Consider the following 14,913-nt stretch of genomic DNA (forward strand, 5'->3'; position numbering starts at 1 on the left):
TTATAGACTTAAATTACAATAGTAAATGCTTTGGTTGCAGTCTCAACGACATTTCATTACATCTGCTACTGCAAACAGGCTACAGTTTGTATTCTGAAACATACACATTTTAGGTTGCTTAATGGAAAAATGTTTTTAATCTGTGAAATTATAAATGAAATGATAAATTTCCATAATCTCAGTTGGTTGGTAGATGTTGGAGATGTAAGCTGTTGGTCTCCAAAAGAAATACTTATTTTCTATATAGATGAGGAGGTTCTACTCACAGTGAAACTATTTACACTTCTGCAGAGAAACAGAGTTGAGTAATGGAACGTATAAACAATCATCGTCGATGTAATTTGACCAAAGTATGTCTGAAAACTAACTTCTGAGATTCTGTAATAAATAATTATTCAGAAGAGTACCTATCTGCAGGACGGATAGACAGGCAAATACAATTTCTAAATTTGTTCTCATAAATGAATGTGGTGATGGCAAACGTGAGGTCCCGTGGGCAGTAAAATTTTAGAATAATTTGTGCAACAATATTTATTCAGGTTTGGCCATCTGTACGCATACCCTAACAGTCTGCCAGTCACAAGTGACAGTGGTTTCCTGTTACTTTTGACAGGAGCTTTTTTCCTTACAATCAGCTATATTGCCACATTATTTTCATCTAGTCATTTCCTCTCCTTTTGATGCTTCCTGCCATTTGAATATTTAACAATACAGCTGGAATTTTCTACTAATAATGAATTTTAAATGGAGTGTTTAATGTAATGTATACCTATAAAATAATAAGGAATGTTAGCCACGTGTATAGAACGGGCAACCGAATATTGGAAAAATGCTGTCCTGGAAAAGATTTAGGAGTCACAGGGGAAAAACAGTTCAACAGGAGGCTCCAGTGTGAAACTGTAGCATTTCAACACTTAAATGGAGCCACATATTTCAGTTCCACTGTCTAAATTATTTTGAATAAAAAATATATTTTTTTCTCTTCTCACTTCTCCTCCCCCCTAAACTCTTTAGAATTCTTTTTGATACAAAATACTAGCATGGCATCCCAGTATTTTCTCTCTTTGCCTCCATTTCACATCTTGGCACCTTGCTTACATGACTGAGTAGACATTTCTACTGAACTACTGTCAAGCACGCCCATGTATTTCTTACACTACCTAAACTAACCTTTGTTACAGAACCCTCTAGAATATATAACCAGACTGCTTTCTTTCAGTATATACTATGTTTTAGTGATGTTTATTTATTAATATTGAATTTGTCACTGTACTGCCCTCCTGGTAAGTTAGGTCACTTGGAATATCTTCACAATCTGCCCCACTAACGTGGCTAATTTTGTGTCCTCTATAAATGTTGTCATGTCTCCTTCTGTTCTGTCCTTTTCCAGACTATCTGTAAAACGTATTAACAATATGTGTCCTACCATAGAAACTTAAAATACCTTACTACTGGCTTTTCACCGTCATTGTGACTGACCATTCTCCTGTTTCATCTCAGTTTTGGGTCCACAGCATTACTTCTTCCTCACAGCCCACGATGTGATTTTTTGGAAGCATTCAGGAAAGACTTGTACGATGTCTTTCAACATTTGTGCCGCCCAGCCCCCTGTACCCACCACTCAAATAATTAATTCTAAGAAGTTTGTTTTACGGGAGAAATTAATTTCCTCCTGCTTCAGTGAAAGAGAGTAACTTAGGAAAAAATTACCTTTGCTTCCCTTCTGTCCTCCTATAATCCTTTCTTATTTCTACGCCGAGCGTTGTTGCGGTTCCAAATCTGATGGAACGTTCTTTCCGCTCAGACGCTCTTCACTGACCTACCAGCTGAAAACTTTGCAGAAGGGTGGCCTTTGGCACTTTATTTTTCCTTTCATTTATGCCAATTCAAAGAGAATGAGCTCAATGCCATGTCAGATTACAGTGGTAAAAAGAGGAGAAAAAAAAATGTTTCCTTTCTAGGCACACAGCTTTATTAAAATTAGTAAAGCGGCACTGTACCTAAAGGTAATCCCCTTCTGCTTTACTGTGGAGCTTCTGCCTACAAGGTTTCTTAATTCCTTCCTGCCTTATTTTTCCTCTGAGCGTTTTGAAAGCCAGTACTATCTTTTCAGCCTGCTCGTTTAATCTGGACGGCTCAGCTTCCTTGGATCCTGGTATCTATGTCCTCGGCAGCCCACAGCTCGATGAGGAGTAAGGCAGTGCGCATAGCAGGTGGCTAGATAGTGGAGGGCAGCAATAGATTAGCTCGTGTAGGAACAAACTGCTGATTCCATCTCTCCAGGATGTGAAAGAAGCAATAACCATCTTAATTCCAGGACAGGGTAAAAACAGTAAGTCAATTCACAAGTTAATGAGATTTTTAGGTATTGTTTGTAAAGCACTCTGAATATGCATAAATGCTAACTATTAATTATTATGATCACTCACTTGGGCTGGAGCCTCCCGGGGTTGGAGGTGGGGGAGGAGGAAAAGTGGGCGATGCCAAGTCTTTTCTCCAAGACAGCACTACTGCTACCTCTTCCGACTTCATGGCAATTCTTGCAAAATTTGGTGGTTTTTCTGAAAGCTTTCCCTCCTGAAGTGATGCAAACACCTTGAGGGCCTTTTTTTTTTTTTTTCGTTTTGAAAGCTAATCATTTCCTAACCATTGTGGGAGCAGAGAAAAATCTAGAAAGTCCTTGCGCTGTATTCCTTTGCCACCAACGAATTTCCTGGTTCACTTAAGCTTTTGGGGGCCAGTCTGTTTCCTTGCCCCCGCTGCCTTTCTAAGGAGGAGAGAGGAGCCTCCCAGAGCGGTGTTAACGTTTCAGTGCCTCCAGTAGCCCCTTGTTTTTGCCGGCGGGAGGGGTTGACAGCCAGCCGGCTGCGCCCAGCGGTCGGGACAGCTGTCAGCAAGGCGAGACGGCGGCGGGGGGCCACCCGGCCCGACGAGGGAGCAGCGGGGCCGCCGCGCTGCCTGGCCCGAGGGGCCCTGCGAGGGGGGCAGAGCCCGCGGGGCGCCGCTCGCTGAGGCGGCCGCGCCGTCCGTTGGCGCCGGGCTGTGGCGGGGGGGGGGTTGCTGGGGGGGGCGGGGGGAAGGACAGCTGCTGGCAGACGCGCCTGACAGCCAGCCCCCCCCTCCGCCCCGCGCGCGGGCACGCGCCCCCCTCGTCGCCACGGCAACCCGCGCGGGCGTGGGGAGGGAGCAACGCCCCCTCGGCGGCGGGTGGGCCGTTGGGCGCCGCGGCGCAGAGGCGGGGGGGGGGGGAGCGCGCGCGCCGCTCATCACGCGGCGCTTGCGCAGTGCGCGCGAGCACGCGCGCGCCGCCACTCGGAGGGGGGGGTGGAGGAGGGCCGAGACGGCTTGGTGCGCATGCGCGGCCGGCGGTCGCTCCTTACACCTCCCCCGCCCGCCCGCGTGTGTGTGTATGTGTATGTGTGTGGCGGAGCTCGCGGCTGCCCCTCGCCACGGCAGCTGCCGCCGCCGCGCGAGCGGAGCCCGGAGGCGCTGAGCGGCCGCGGCGGAGCCCCTTCAGCAGCCGGGGTGGTTTCCCCGCCCGCCCCCGCGCCTCACTCATCTCCCTGTGGCAGGTGAGCTGGGCTGTCGCGGGGAGGAGGGAGCCGCGCGGCCGGCGCCCGCCTCTGCGGGGAGCCGCGGCGGGGCTTTATTGTCCGGCTCCTCGGAGGAGGAGGAGAGAAAGGAGGCTTCACCGCGGCTCGCACGCCGGGCCCTGCACGGCTGCCGGCCGGGGATTGGAGGCGCGCGGTCCCCTCCCAGATCCGGGGAGGGTCCCGGCCCCCACCCTCTGCCCTGCCTCGGGCCGGCTCCTGGTGGATGGAGCCGGCGGCTCGGGCGCCTACCTGCCGCCCTTCTCCGTCGTCCCCCACCACCTCGGGGGCGGCCGTTGGGGGCGGCTCGGCAGCGCCCCCGGCGCGGGGCGTGCGCGCGGGAGGGCAGCGGCGCTGGGGCGGCAAGATGGAGGGGTGAACGTGCGGCGGGGCGAGGCCGGCGCCTGCCCCCTTCGCTTCTGCCAGCTGCCTGAGGGGCCGGAGAGACAGCCCCCCCCCCCTCCGCTCCCCCCGGTGCCCAGAGGGAGACCCCGAGCGCCCTTTGGGGAGGGGAGCCGCCGCAGGCTGGGGAAAGGGGCTGCGGCCGGGCACAGAGCCGCCCCCCCCCCCCCCGGGCGGGGCCTCGGGCCGGCTCAGGTGCGCTGGGGGCAGGTCGAGGAGGGCGAATCGCCGTGGCGTGTGGCCTGAGCGCTGCTGCGGCCGCCAGGGACTACTGACACCGAGTAATTCGTTCTCAGAGCGGGGGGTTGGGGCACCTTGGAGTTGAGCAGAGCCGAGTTACCGTGAGACGAGGCAGAGAGCAGCACGAGCCTTAGGCCGGGTCAGAGCAGGCACGCCCTGAGCTAGGAGGGGTTTGCAGGGTATCGAGCCACGATAGCAACTCTTCATATAAAACGGGGTAAGTTTAGAGCACCGAGACTGGTGATACTATTGTCCTGCAGTAGACAGGGACCTGCTTTAGAGGTTAGACAAACATGCTGTTTATTTGACATCAAACCTGTTTGGTGTATTTCTTTCCTGGCAGCAGATGCTGGAAAAGCAATTACAGGTATCTTTTAAACTGAGATGAGTGATGAGTGATGATGATAGGTAATAGTCTGAAGTAACTTCCACCTGTGTGTTTAATAGTAGTTACTGCCTGGTGAATCTCTGTGGATGTGTTTACGTATCTGAGAGATCCCTGTGCTAACAAAAAGTGCCTTTGCACAGATCTTATTTTTTCTTTCCTGTGGATAATGCAGGTGGATGAAAGAGATGGAGAATATCTTCCTGTTTAAAGTGGGGTAGGTGGACGAGTGGTATAGCAGATAACCAGGTAATCAGTGCTTTGTAGACCTGCGATTTTGGAGTTTTTTAAAAGGATAGAAATTGTAGAAATTGATAGAAATTTACTAGTACAGTGGTGGTGGTGTTTTGTTTCTAAATTCAATGGACTCTACTTTTCACATCAAACAGGAGTTTGCAACCTCTTTTGATTTGTAGACCTATTGTGTTTTCTGGTGGTTGCACATATTTCTGCCTAGTAAACTTCAACTTGCCTAGACTTTTTTTTTTTAAATCCTTATTAGACCTCAGGCCTTTAGAAATAACAGGTGGACCATGGGTTGAAAACTACTGACATCAACGATACTTTTGTATTATCTTTGTGTTAATAGTCTAATTTTTGTCCCTCTCAACACAGCATAAAATAAGTACAGAATAACGAGGAATAGAGAAATATATTGTTTCCAGGGTGATCTCTTGACAACATATACATGTATTTTTCATGTATTATTGTAAAGTTTAGAATCAATGATAATATGGTCACAGGGCTTTCATAGGCACCTCTACATGAGCTGCATTGGCTTGGGTCCTGGTTCTGTAAACTGTGTTGCACATAGGTACAAAAAAACTTGCCTGAATGACTTGAATGGTGCCCTCAAGTGCACCATATAACAATCAGCGTAAACTTCTGTACTGTGCTATCTTTAATAGCAGTGCCTCTGCTTATGCTGAAAAATATTTAGCTTTTCTGAGGTAAATATTTACATTTCACTCTTATTTTTTTTAGGGGAATCTCTTGCATAAGCAAAATTACAGCCTCTGCACATCCCTGCATGTGGGTTGGCGGCGGTTTTGCTCAGAACTTTTGCTAAAGCTAGGTCAGTTGGATTGAAATAGTGCCCTCTGGTGACATCAGTATTTAGAATTTGGAGTGTGCTTGACAAAGTACTCTTGCTATTCTGAAATTAAAGATTCTGTCTGAAAAGGACTGAGGTTTATTCTGCACTAAAATGCTAATGTATAGCATGTTTGAGATGAGGAGAGAGCGGTCACTTGGAAATACGCGTGGAAGATGTACAGCAGTTGTTTGGAGCCTGTTGGCCTCCTTGTGAAGTGCTTTACCCTGTAGTTTATTTTGCCTAGGTTTTTGGCAAGCTATGTTTTCTTCCTCAACTAACGGGGGGGGAAAAGAAAATGTTCCAGAAGATATTCTGTTTACTGTCAGTTCTTTTTCTCTGGAACCTGCCTTTGTGCAGATAGTTTCCCTTGCCCACTTATGTCCTGCTCATGACTGTTGTAGACCAAAAAAACCCCTGCTATTTTGCTATTTTATTGGTCTTGATGCTGCTGAGTATGAGTGAATACGTATGAATGTAGAGGGCTAACTCTTAAAGTTCAGTTGTGTGTGCTTACTTTTATTTTTAAGTTATTTGTTTTTGATAAATGTGTTTAGGACTTCATAAAGCTACTGATCTTAGTGTGTTCATGTTTCACTTGACGTATCTTCAATTATTACAAGATTTGGATTGATAAGGACACACCTCTATGTTAAACAGTTTCTTCTCCTATTTCCTTGTCATTGAGATTAGGTTTTAATTTTTTTTTTATAGTTACTTGGAACTCTGAGTCATTTGGGCTCCTTCTTTGATTCGATAAATGAAGCTGAGTTGAAAACTTGCTTTAAAGCTGGGGAGTGTAAATGCTTGCCTTTTGTCTAACTATAAGACATCAAAGGCATGATATATTTCTGATTTGACTGTTGCTTTACAGTCCTTCATTGGAAGGGGTGATATTAGAGGAGACACTTAAACATGCATTTTCAAAGTATTTGGGAAAACACGTTAATGCCTTTACTGCAGCAGTTCCAGGTATCTAAACATAGAAATGAGCTAATTATTCATGCATATGTGCATGCATGTATTTTTTTTATTGCATGAACAGAAGCTTGTAGGCTTCATGTTTTATTTGTCCTATTATGAACTTCCCCTCAGAAGACTGCTTAAGCAAGAGAGACTTAGTGTTAGAGTTAGGTTTTCTAAGCAGATGCTCTGTGTACTTTATTTGCCAGAACATGCAGGTATGTGACTGTAGCGCTCTCCTTCTGCGGAGGCCCTTAAAAAGTCTTCTAGGGCTCCAGGGAAACTGGCATTAGGATCCTGCTTGTGGGCAGGCTGGTGACATCCAGTATTTTGCCAAGCAGAAAAAGGACATCTAAAAATCAGAGCTCTAGGAAGACTGTTGTAGGATGTCAGAGGGAAATATTGCAGCTCTTGCTCCAGTGGCATTTCTAGCATTGGGCTAAGCCAATGGCAGCAGCTTTGTGTAGCCCGAAGAAGCTATGAGAAGCAGAGAAGATAATGGAAAAAGTAAGGAGGGGCCCCAAATCACAGAAAGGGAGCAGGTGTTGTGCAGCATGGTATGTTCTGAATACTGGAGCTTCTTGCTGTGGCTCTGAAGTAAAGTGTGGTAGGATCAATAGTCATTGAACCTGCTTGCTGGCCGAGGGCAGCTGATAAAGAGGGAGACCGTTTCCTGTCTGGTGTACAGATTTCAGTTTGTAGGAGTTCTGACTAGGAAAAACTCTCCCGTTCATGGAATCCTCTAGTATAGCAAAAGAAAATAGTGAGGACTCTGCTGGGCCAGTGCTAAATATTTTGAAATACAAATTTACTGAAATGCATAAAAGGTTAATGTTTAACTCGGTTAGATGCACTTTTCTGACATATGTTGTGCGGCGGTACGGTTATACCTGGTCGTCTCAAAATTCCTTAAAGGCTTCCAGACAGATTGTGGACTCTTACATGGCATAAATGTCGTCTTCCTTGAACTTATAGAGCTTGTCATGAGAATCCTCCCAAAAACCTTGCAATCCCATCTTTGCTAGGAGTTGGGGGTTTTTTGTTTGTTTGTTTGTTTTTTCCAGGGATATAATTTCCATGCAGAGAGATGATCTCCATGCTTCTTGTATGCCTTTCCGTAAGGACAAGATCGCCCCTGCACATTGTCCTACGGTTAGAAATACAAGAATGACTGCTTAGGGAGTACCACAGTGCTGCGATGCTGGAAGAAAGAAGCTCTGTACTTTGCAGATCCTAGAAGCTTTGCCCGTGTTTCCTTAGGGCTATAATTGTTTAGGCTGCATTCTGGCTCTTTGTGGCTGTATCAGGTGCATGAAAAAGTTAAGGCTGCTGTTGAAGAAAATCTTTGGGTATACTGCAGGGTATCTCTCTACTGAACACTGAATGGCTGAGGAGCTTCTTTGTCAGAATGTCAAGAAACACTGTCAGCTCTCTGTATGCCTCATCTTTGTGGCTTAAAAACCTGCTTATTTCTCAGTTGTGAAGAGCAGCCTCCTTTGTTAAAGATTAGGCATGTAAAGTGACAGTTGATGAGATGCCAGATTTGACAGAGCAATACATCTGTTGCTGCTTGATGGTTAAAATGAAAGCCCCTGTTTCCTGAAGGTGGATATTGCTTGCAGTCCTTTACAGTTGTATTCATAATGGGGCAAATTCAAAGAACAGTTATTTGTTCTGTTTCTTTGAGGTGTATGACTTGTGGTCCATTCTCCACACCTATTTCAGAACTTTTAAAATATGTGTGTATACATGTATATAAATATATTTTTTAAACGATATAAGCTTCAGATTGCAAGTGAACTGGGAGAGGCATGTGCTCTATTTTTTTCTGGTCTATATGGGGAGACTAAGTCTCCCCCCTATACTGCAAGTGTGACCACAATGGTTAATGAAGCTCAGTGCCTCATCAGCATGTAGTTGAGATTTGGACATGGATTAGAACAAGCTGGCTGGGGTTCGATCTAGATAACATATACATGATGATGTGGATGTGATTATCAGCCTTCCTAATTGAAGGAGTGCATTTGTCATTAGGTAAAAGTGTTCGTGCCCTCAGGTGACCTTAGTTGTTGGGTTTTTTAGCAATCAATGAAACAATAAAATCAGTTTTTGAAATCCCTCACTAGAAGATTGAGACCTCCCAATTTGACTAGGATCTGGCTAGAAGTCATTACTGCCCCTCCTCCCCTTGGTTTTAGATAATTATTAGCAGCTCTTAGTGCAAATAGTGAAGCACAACTTAGGGAAGGTGTGGATAAGCTAAGGAAGGACAGAACAACTTACCGGGGATAAACAGAAAATGGGATAGAGGGAGACTGATTCCTAAGCTTGCCGTGGGGTCCTCTGCTGAAAAGTGATGGATTTGACTTAGTAATTCCTAGGAGGTCTTGAATCTCTTTGCTCATACAGCCTGTACTGTATGCCCATAGATAGTTTCAGCCCTTGGACAATCAGAATGGAAGAGACAAAATGCATAATGAGGGTCGCAGAGGAGAAGTCTGAGATCTGCTGACCTTTGTGTTGAAACTACTTTTTAAACCTATTTGGAGGCAACTGTGGGCAGAACGTTTTGCTTGCTTTGGAGCCATATCAATAGGAGTCAGTAGTGCTGATGTTTTCAGATGTACGTGTTATCTCTTTTTCTCCTAATAGAGCTGTGGTATTGGTTGCGATCAATTAAGTCTGAAGTGACCTAGGACTGGCTTCTTGAGAATCAACTCTGACCGTTGTTGTAGAAGAATGGCATTAAAAGCTGTGTGATTTGAACCTCCCTTATTATACGTAAAGGGATAGCTTTGAGACTATGGAATTTGCTCTCCTCCTCATTGAGAATGACTCAGTTTAGTCATACTAGGGAAAAAGAATATTGATCTTTTTTAAAAGTTGAGGGTGCATTTCTTAGGCAATGCTTGCTAGATGATTGGCAGAGTTCCTGAATAAGTGATCTTAATGCAGTTGGCAAATTAGATTGCCTTTATCATGTAATTAAGGTGCCAAGGGCTTGGGACAATTGCCTTAACTGTGGTATTGTATTTTTATTCAAATGCAAAATACATGGTATGTTGTGATAGAGTGGCTGCAGTTGAATGAATAAATGAACAAACAGGACTGGTACGAAGTGCACTTTTTGTAGTTATTGCTTGATAATCTGAAAATTACATGACTAATGTATGGACAGGCTGAAGAGTGTAAATGGAAAGCTGAAAGTCTCAAAATTATTAAAGTTTTTTTTGTAATCTTCATCTCTGAATCGATTATATTGAAGAGGCATGTAAGTACAGGTGGACTTCTGACTTGTTGGTTTTGCATGAAACTTAAATTTATAAACTGAAGTGAACTGGAAACATGAGATGTTATTTTAATGACAGGTTGTTACTTGATTCATATTGCTGTTGAGTTCTGTCGCCACTTGCATGACAAAGTTGCGGTCCTCCACAGTTGTAACCAACTGAAATGGTTTGTAATTGAATTAAGTTGTGACCCTATGTACATCTTTCAGTGCCAGCTTATTTCTCGACTGCTCATTTCTTGCACTGTCTGTTCTTGCAGAAATACTAGTAGGGTGAACTGGATCAGGGGGAACTTAGCTCAGAAAGTAACCTTCCCCTTCCCCCCCCCCCCCCCCCCCGGTCTTATTTTTTAGTTTGATCGTTTTCCCCAAGCTGTCTGATTTTTATAGCTGTACACAATCTTGTGCTCATGTTACACAGAGTGGTATGGGAAAAAGCCATTGGTGACAGAGACTGCTGGTAAATGCAAAATCGGAGCTCTAGTAAACTGCCTGAAATTAGGCAGGGGATCAGTTGTCCCTTTGGTTATAGCTTAGCTTGTAGAACCATTGTAACTAGTAATGGAAAACAAGAAGGACTCTATTCTGAATTCCCAGCTTGGAAAAAAATTCTTAGTCCTCTCCAGCTGTCTGTGTTTATTAGCGAACTAAAGCCCTATCAGATTTCACACAAACACTTGAGGCACTGTAGGATGCTTGTGACATTCTTGAAAATTGCTTTGGAATTGGGCTTTACTTTACAACTGTAACCTCTTTTACAGTAGCCAGGTGGAGTGAGTTGGGAATTATGTTGGTGTTACTCAAAACTGGATATTAGAGCTATTGGTCTTATCAAACAAAAGCTAATCCTCAAGCTTTTGAAGTATTTTGTGGATTACAACATCAACAGCAATCAACTTAAGAATGTTTAATATTAAGATGCTGGTAGCATCTCGTAGTTCAAGCATGTGTATTGCATTTCAAAATGCATATAAATTGTTCAAAGTGCTAAATCAAAACAAAAAATAGCCCAGAGTTTTGAACTACTCTTTCTATTAATGCATCACTTGTTTTATGCTGTCACTAATTAGTAGCTCTAATATCATGAGGTGTTTTGATAAAGCATATGGTGAAATGGATGACTCATAATCACTGTATTTCCTCTTCTACTCTGTCATGTAATTAGCTTTCTATGTGGTTAAAGGGCACGTGAGCTGTGGTGCTGTTGCTAGTGAGTCCAGACCACTCAGCCATCAGTCTAACTTTGATTACCAGCCAGTTTTACAATATGTTGTCTTGGTAAGTATACCTTAGTGGCTGCTTCTCCTTTTGTGTATGCAATCTCATGTGTATCTCAAGTATTTTTAGAATGGCTAGTTGTCCCACTTGCCTGGTAGGTAACTTTGAATAGGTGTGGTCCTCTCATTGACCAACATTTCATGGAAATAGACGTCGTGCCTTACAAAATGGCCTGTTGGTATAAGAGCAGTAGGCATCTATTTGAGTTCAGTCCTTCCACGTGGTTAAGGTGATGTTCAGGTACCATCTTGAGATTATAGCGCAGAATTACTGAAGGCTTAGTAAGGTTTCTGAGCTAGCGACTGACCCTTTATTTTGGAGGTCTGTGAATGTAGTGGGTAGCAAGAAGCCTGAAACTGAGATGTTTGTTAGGAGAGGTGAAAACTGGGGCATTGCAGGTCTGCCTGAAGATAGGATGAAAATAACATTACCCTGGCTATAAGGCTTTGTTTTTTTAGTATGCTATTTCAGGGCATGGGTGATATCAGGCATGCAGTTTCTAATGAAATTGCTTCCTGTTACATTTATATAATATTAGCAGAAGTCCCTGTGTAATAGGTAGATATATTTTTGCTGCTACTAGTTTAAAAAGTGCTTGGCTAAGAGGGTTTCTGTTTTCCCTAGTCACTTCCTCTACTGATGATACTAATTTCTTCTAATCCTTTTTGTCTGAGCTTCTTTTGAACAGTTTCCTCTGCCACTTCACGTGGAAGAGTACTTCAGGTGAAAACATCTTGCAAGTGTTGATAGTATGTTTGGTCCACTCTCAGCTCGGAAGAGTCAGGCATAATCAATTAATAACAAAACTGACTGGCTGAGCTTCAGAGCAGGTAACCTGCCAGAGCAGGTTAACTGTTTTGCCAGGTAACTTTGATGGATTTTGACCCTCAGTGTTATTCCTTCTGAAAATGTTTTTCTCCTTACTGGCGGACAGACTGATGGAGATGCTTTATGATCCAGTCTGCCGTTTCCAGTCATGATAATAGATGATTTTCAGTGCAACTTTAAAAAAGCGAATGTTACGTTTTCGAAAGTGAAGAGGAAACTTGGTCCTGGTCTTTATTAGAAACATGCACCAACTTTAACAGTAGCAAGTTTAATCACAGTATTAAATTACGATTCTCTGGCTATCATTTATATTGTGTAAAGCCCTTGTGTGAATCTATCTATGCTGACAATTTATTTTATTTGTGGAACTTGTTTAACCATACTGGAGTATGGTATTGAACTGTTCAGTGTCCAGAATAATACTAAAGGAATTTGGGGAGGAAAACAATGTTTAACTGAATTGTAGTCAGCAGAGCAGCCAAGAAAGCAAGGTGAGACTGTTTTCTTTTTGAGATAGGTGCCAGATATGCAAAGTTTTATAAAGTTGAAGGTACGTTAAACTGATACAGAAGAAATGGAAAATTATTTTGGAGATACGGTATTTATTTACCTTTGAAGAACGGCAGCCATTCATAAGCAGATACTCTACTTTAGGATCTGCTCACAGGTAGCATTTCCCCAATGTCTGTGTGTAGTGACTTGCACTTGTACTTAATTACCTTGCTGACACTTTGCTTTTTTAATGTGGATAGGGTTTGTGTGACGTTTGAGCTCGAACAACACTCCATGCTGTGATTTGTGCTTATTACTTAAGAAAAGTCCATCTTGACTTTTCCTGAAGCTATCTTAGTGGTGGAAAGGTATCTTCATTAGGCCCTAGATCATATTTCAGAGTGAGAAAGCAATTTAAGTTTTCTTAAAGGAAGTATTCATACAAATCTATACATAAAGCTAGCATTCAGGGACTTCAGTTTGTTAAAATAAGATGCCTCAAAGGTCTGTTACAGACCAGTGATCAGAACTATAGTAGCTTTATTTTTTTTTCCCTTTTTGTAAAGGACATTGTATGCCTAGGAGAGGGGAAAAGGAGTATCTGAGTGTTTTTATTACATGATTCCAATTACTTGTGTGCATGTACAATGTAAAGTTTTAAAGTATTTATGATCACATTATCCCAGGGCACCTGGAGAAACTTGCCAAAAATGTTTTTTTTGTCCTGCGAAATGGTGTACATTCCCTATGTAGTTTGATTAGCTTGTGAGAGAAACTGAAATGCCTATGGGTGTGGGAACTAAGCCGTACGCTCACGGTATGTGTTTGGTATAAGTCTAAAGTGAAGATGTGAAGTAAGTGAGAATTTTTAATCAAATTTAGACTTGCAGTAACAAAACCGAGTTTCGAGTTTGCACGTTAATGACTTGAAGGTGAAGTTTTTTGATGCGGTACAGCTTATAGTCTCCAATTTTATAACTTAGATGGTAAAGCCATTAATTAAAGGTATAATGTTAAGGCCAAAAAAGCTTTTTATAAAGGACAGTATAGGAAAATGCAAAATCTGTTGTGAGAGGCATTAGACATTTAATAAAGGTTTTATACAATAACAGTATGCTATAGCAATATAATAGTTCAGAGATGTGTCATATCTATGTAATGCTAGGCTAGATGGACTTAGAAATCTAGTCAGGCAATGAGAAGTGATTGCTAAGAAGAGAAGCTTGTTTGATAACACAAGTAAAAGCATGAAAGATGTCTTGCTCAGCTGCTGCGCTTGCAAAACTGTTAAATTCCTCATTTATTTGTAAACAAAAAGCTGAAGGCTTTAAGCAATTATTTCATCTGTACTTATTAAAAATAACTCTGTATTTCCATAGCTGCTTTTTTTTTAAAACCTGCATTGTTTTGAGTTTTTCTTCTTCCCCTCCCCCTCTGGAGCAGTAGTGTTAGGTGAAAAACAGAATCAGGCAGTAACAGAATTGGAGGACAAGGACAGGAATGATATCTCTCCAGGGAACAGAAAAAAAGAAACAGACTTCCCTTGCTGTCTTGGGACATCTAGAGTTTCTCTATTGCTTCTAGGTGTCAGATTTCTGGGTGAACTGGTACTGAATGTCACAGATGACTTGTTAGCTTTGCTTGTAAGAGTGAGGGAGGGAAGATGAGGAGAAGTGATGGGCTTCAGCAACTGAAGTTTTAGTTGCCAGTCTCACTCTTTCTCTGGTGTCTTCTTTCCCTATTACGTTCCGGGTCACTAATGGAATCAGATGTTCTTTCTTCCACCAAGGGCAGTAGGGTGTGTTTCTATGCTCTTACCACTAGACTGGCTGATCAGTATTTCTTTGTGTGTTGGTTTTTTTTTTTTTCAGTTTTTGGCTCTCCTAATATTGGTAGAGTTTTGCTTGTGGAGAGAAAGTCGGGATGTTTTGGAATTATTAACTGGCATTTTTACTGCTCTAATGCAGAGATGGCCAATGTTTCTTAGCCTAGTGATCCTCAAAATCAGCTAACTTATCTGACAAAGGAGTGGTTCCTAGGCTGGAGATGCCATTTGCAAATGATGTCCTTTTTTAGGATGGTGCTGGGTTGAGCATGCAACTGGGTTTGACAGTGAGTTGATGTTGTTTGCTCCCTTGCTGAGGAATGAAGCAGGTTTATGCAGCAGTCTGTGGTAGCCCAGCCCTGCTGCCTGCTATTTCACAGCCCTGCCAGATTTACACTGTTTATTAGCCACATGGAACTTGGCTGAAAAGCCCTGCTCTGGTATTCTTGGAAAAATAGATCCTTACATCAGAAGGCAGCTGTATGAATACTGTGTGTATGTTGGTAGCTGCATTTATGCTGGTTATGC

The 14,913-nt window shown here is 43.3% G+C and overlaps 1 protein-coding gene and 1 long non-coding RNA gene across 14 annotated transcripts in view; one reads left to right on the top strand and one right to left on the bottom strand.

The window, feature by feature from the left end:
• LOC104142652 (uncharacterized) overlaps positions 1–2,965 on the bottom strand; it is a 49,138-nt gene extending 46,173 nt beyond the window's left edge. For 4 of the 5 annotated variants that reach the window (XR_011142404.1, XR_011142403.1, XR_693751.2 and 1 more), the window contains exon 1: positions 2,430–2,965. This is a non-coding gene — a long non-coding RNA (uncharacterized lncRNA). The other variant, XR_011142405.1, reaches the window with a different exon arrangement.
• RALGPS2 (Ral GEF with PH domain and SH3 binding motif 2) overlaps positions 1–14,913 on the top strand; it is a 163,526-nt gene that overhangs the window by 24,111 nt on the left and 124,502 nt on the right. For 2 of the 9 annotated variants that reach the window (XM_009672721.2, XM_009672720.2), the window contains exon 1: positions 4,212–4,449. The exons of 2 other annotated variants lie outside the window; for them this stretch is intronic. The gene's annotated coding sequence lies outside the window, so the exon portion shown is untranslated. Of the gene's footprint in view, positions 1–3,289; positions 3,573–4,166; positions 4,188–4,211; positions 4,450–5,671; positions 5,693–14,913 lie in introns of those variants that run through there. 5 more of the 9 variants (XM_068951782.1, XM_068951784.1, XM_068951781.1 and 2 more) reach the window with 5 other exon arrangements.

This window comes from Struthio camelus, chromosome 8 (genome assembly GCF_040807025.1).
Source record: "Struthio camelus isolate bStrCam1 chromosome 8, bStrCam1.hap1, whole genome shotgun sequence".
Lineage (NCBI taxonomy): Eukaryota > Metazoa > Chordata > Aves > Struthioniformes > Struthionidae > Struthio > Struthio camelus.